Genomic DNA, 5,494 nt, shown 5'->3' with positions numbered 1-5,494 from the left:
TTATTTTGGGGGCTATTGTGTTTGAAAAACAAACAAACATCAAGTCACAAAAGGAAGAACAAATCAATATTACCAAAGCAGAGTCACCCTAACAGATAGGAAAGAAAAGGCTAAGCTTCTAAAAAGGCAAATCGTTTCAGAGAAATCTGAGTCTTGTAGAAAAGAGTTGGTAATCTCAACTGGCAAAAGATGAAATTCCGAGAAATTCAGAAGCCAATTCAAATAGGTAATTCTAATAATTATTGGGTGACTTAAAAACTCTTCTTAGGATGGTGCCAACTTTAGCCAGTTTCTCATATAAAAATGGAAATATATATAAAAGGAATGGATCCACATGGCCTCAACACAAAGAGTCCTGTTGAGGGGAATTAGCCAAATTAGGGAGTAATAAACTGGTAAAACAAACCTCTGTGTGCAAATTGCGAAACAAAAAAACAAAAAAAAAACGATGAAATCCATGTTAAATGAAGTTGAGAGCAATTTCCAATTCCTGTAAATCGGAGGTTCAAAGACCGAGAGCTGCAGGAAAGTGCCAGGGGGGCCGTATAAGATACATAAAATACACAATACTGTTAAGGTACACATTATCTATAGATTCATTCAGTGGGGTCTCAGTCAGGAAGCAAAATATTCTGGGGGGTCTCTTGTTGAAAAGGTTTGGGAACTATTACTTTAAATAGAAACTGAGAAGTTTCATTTGATACATAAAAATCTCTCTTTACAGCAAGTACAGGGACATTGGAGAGGATAATTGTCAGTCCATATAAGAACAGAACACAATGGGTCAGTTTTTGAATGAACCATGAAATAGGTAGAAGAATGACTTAAACCTGAGTAGAGAAGAAATTCACCAAGATAATGGTCATGTTGAAATGTTTGGTAATTATATGTTTAAACAAGAGGGAATCATCAGTAACCGCGGCACTTGAAATTCTTTTAGGTGGGTTTAGTGTAAATTAATGTATGAGACCTTTGTTTCCCATTTTTATTACTAATATTTTTGTGCGCCAGCAATACCAAGTGTGGGGCGCGCGTATAACAGATTCGATTTTATTACTCATCAGGATCATTACCAGACTACCCTCAAATTGAAATTCATTTAGGTAGGATTAGAGTGTATTAATGTATGAGACCTTAGGCATGATCTACAAATCAATCGAACGGGTTTGACCTTCTGAGTCCAAAACTGTAATTAGATCTCAAATCAGGCAAGAGATGATGGAAGTATGAACTAAAAGTTTGTGCTTGAAAAAAAAAACAAAAAACAACTCAGAGCCATTCCATGAGCCCCTGTGCTGCCGACTAAAAAAAAAGAAACCATTTGAAATTGGGATTTAATAGCTGTGAATAAAAATGGCCATTTAGTGGAATTTGCTAATAGGTTAATCGTCAGCCTCGTTAATGAATTACATTCAACTAATCGGTTATTTTCACATGAAACTTGTATAGTTGAAATAATCGAAAATAGTAATAACTGGAAACGCTAACTTCGTTTAGTTGAATAGTGACAGCAATAAATTAAGCTTAACAACCTCAAATTAATCGGAAATCATAAGGGCAAAATTTCAGTTGCTTGGATAATTGGAAAAATCGGATATTAAATAATTGGTTTCCATTTATACTGTCGTCTTTTAGTCTCATGCCTGAGTTTTGTTTAATACTCTTATAAACAGGAGAGTGGATTATTATTATTATTAGGGAAATCCTAGAATATTCGTATACAACTATTCAATAAACTATCTTTTATTACAACACTAGTATAGGCTAAATATACTTTTGATCTGGGCACACAATAAGTTTATATATAATACTAAACAATAAATTACAATTTAATACACTTAGCTTGAGTTCGTAAATAAAAAAGAAATATAATAATAACAGTCTTTTTAACTGTTAAGTAACTAAAAGTCATACATAAATCTTAGTTGAAGGAATAAAACGTACTCTCTGGAATAGGTATAGTGCAAAATATCTGTGATGATTCTTGGTGTAAATTATATAATTTATTCTATGTAGGAAGAAACACCAGTAACTGATCACTTCTCCTAACTGTAATGGCGATGCTGAAAGCTAACTTGAATATTAGAAGTAAAATGTGTGAGGTTGGTAACTTCTCCAAATTTGTTCTTAGATAAAAATTACTTTTCTCTTAATTATTAATATATAATGCACTATTTACTTAATAAGATTATGTGTTCTGGTAATTTAGATGTTTCGTGTCTTTAGTAAACTAAATACGAATAAGCACTAGTGATATCTAGTGGTGTCTGTCCAAGCGTTCGATCTGTCTCCCGTTTGAAAAGCTGCGCACGCAGGCAAAGCTCAGCATTCACTTTTGAAATGACAGGAAAACAGGCATGAATAATGTTGATGTCAAATTTTATTTCGCAACCATGAAATTCTACGCTAAATTGTTTGGAATTAATCACACTATCATTCACATTTCAATATATGACGTAACTTAAAGAATAAAAATGTAGATTTACCGTATGGTATTGTTGAACGGCTCTTAGCATGACTGAAATACTCAACAATTACTTTTCGCGGTTGGCGATACAAGTAGCTCAGAGTTTTAATTCTGAGTGAAACCAAGAGTGCAAGACAATTAACCTTTTTTAAAGTCCACGAAATAGTTTAAATTGATAGATTAACTTAACTTTTCCCGTCACTGGGGACGGGTACTTTTGCTTATTTGATAATATACAGAGTCTGAGTGGTGACTTTGATGGTCCTGATAATTTCTGTTACTTGATTGTCCGAATAGTTAATTCATGACTTCAATGAACATGATGGCCTTACGTTACCTATTATTTCATAACTTTATCTCTTCCAGTCACTGTAAACATTAATATCTTTACCTCTATAACTTTATTTTATTATTTCTTTATTTCAAGATTTTTGAATTAGAATTTTATATATTTCTACAACTCAGAATCTGTCTTGTATTAGCACTATCAAACTCTTCAACGTTGGCATGACTACATTTAAAACAATAATGATACAAAAGCACCACTGAAAAACAGTTCGTGTTTAATTACATATAAACGCTACAGTAGATGACCATCACATAGGTAACTGGCGCAAAGTCTTATACATTTATGACTGCTGAAAATTAGTTTTGCAACGTATTTTCTAAATGCTTAATAAAATACGAAAATTAACTCTGTACTTATAAGAATTGTACATATATACCTGGTGAGACAAAATAAAAATGCCAACGCTTAAAATAATTTTGAATTGATGTTTGTACAATTATAAGAGTTTTGTTAAAGTTTGGAGTTGAATCATTATGGGATTTTGTGCTAAAGCTTCAAATACCTATTACACTGAATTTGCTGTTAGGACTAATACATGCCTGGACAAACTACGATACTATGTGTAGACTACGAATTATGAGAATCTAGACTACACCTGATTCATGACAATACCGTAAATCCAGGTGAAATTAATATTCGTTCGAGCTGTTGGATAGTCCACCAAATAACAGGAGATTCACTCAAGATATCGATTATGGAGTAATACTAAAATATATCAATAACCGAGTCGATGTAAAACTTGCGGTTTACTCATGTTGAACCGTTACTTTCAATGGATCATTGGACTGACTATTGACAACCAAATTCTACAAAACTATCTTTAATGATGTTTCAGACCAGACTGACATATATAAGAGATTTTTTTATTTCAAAAAAAAAAAACCTCGCATTTACCCAACACGATATTCGATACCACGTGACTGGTCATTCTCATTAGAACATTGGTGAGCCAAAACCTCTAGATATTACCTGAGCAACCATTGAAGAACACTGCTGTCGACATTCTTGCACAAGATCGGGTTAAGCAATGTTCTCTACGGGCGGGAACAAGCATTACTTATTTAGAGAGTAACAAAAACAAATGCAGCTCGAAATAAGATCACTTAACAGTTTTATTGACAACGCACTATGTGAAAACTGTAGATATTCAGAAATTCATATTGAAGAGCATAACACTAGAATAATATAAAAACACATGGTATATTTATAAATCACAAAAGTACAAGTATTAATGAGTAATATAGACTGGTCTCTTACCACTATTTTCATACAATATTTAAGCATCTTTGTTTTTTCTTTTTAAGTTAAAAGAAGTATTTTCGAAGTATGCCAAATAAGCTTACTTCATGGTTAAAAATTTTCATTAATGTTAAAACATAAGATACTGTTACGTCTCTGGTCGTTGGTTAATTTTCTGTAGAAATTCTTTCCGAAAAACTTCAGTGATACAAGTCCTTTCTTAAATCAAACTAGTTTATTCTTTTTCAATACAACTTTGCAATACACTTAATTTCCACAGTCACTTTATCTTCAACACACGCTATAATTCACAACGATTCACGCACTTTACTTACGACTTGACTCGATTATCTGTCTCTATCTCTTCAATCTGCAATTATTCATGTCGTCACTTCTTTTGCCGGCTTATATATACAAAAATATAGGGCGCATAGAGAAGACTAGAGTTGCCACGAACAGACAATATCCCTCTAGAATCTCATGACGTGTTACTAGCATCACGAGACTTCCGCTGTCGTAACAATACAATACTTATTTAACTCGGCCTGTGCTTGTACTATTAATAATTGTGGTCAATTGACTAACGTATTTGTTGTTTATTGAATCTTGTAATCAAAATTCTATCATCACTCCAAACGTTACAGGAGAACAGACACTTCATGTATTCAGCGTTACATACAAGTCATGCCCAGCATCTCTTGTAATTTGTATGACCAACGTAATTATAAATACAACTTGCAAGATATACTACTACTAGACGTATTCGGTGTTGATCAATGTAAAACATGGTAAGAACAAAATAAAAAGAAACTTGTTTATTTGCTTTAATTAAACAAGAATATTATTCAAGGCTATTTTACAAATAACTAACTCATAATCTCAGAATCAAATCCATGATTTGTTTTGCTAATTTTCAAGTACACTTATGTTTCTAGAACAGGCAGTTGTCCTCCATTCAACTTAGTATCACCAAGTACAATATAATTACAAAATAGGCCAATATTATCTATCAGCTCGAAATACTTTTCAGTTTGTCTCTGATGCTGTTTAAGTACTTACTGCCCTCTTTTGGCTACTATTTTAACTAAGCTTTTGAATTCACAAATTACATTTCATTTTTTCCTTTCCTTTTTCAAGCGGTTTTGATATAATGATTCAATAAATGTAATAATTATTGATGATAATATTTCTTTAGTTTTCTATGTTATTTTAGATATAATCTTTATTTCTATATTGAGGTTATAATAATATACCCTTTTACTCAATTCGTTGTAAAATTACTGTTTAAACTTAATTACAAGAAGTATTATATGCATGAAAAGATAACTTTATGATACTTTAAAACTTATATTTATGACATACTTCAATTTCACCTGATTTGTTTGTGTGTGTTTCGAATATTCGCACAACTACATAACAACTATTTGCATAGTTGTTTG

This window comes from Limulus polyphemus, unplaced genomic scaffold (genome assembly GCF_000517525.1).
Source record: "Limulus polyphemus unplaced genomic scaffold, Limulus_polyphemus-2.1.2 Scaffold824, whole genome shotgun sequence".
Lineage (NCBI taxonomy): Eukaryota > Metazoa > Arthropoda > Merostomata > Xiphosura > Limulidae > Limulus > Limulus polyphemus.
This window is presented reverse-complemented; position numbering follows the sequence as displayed.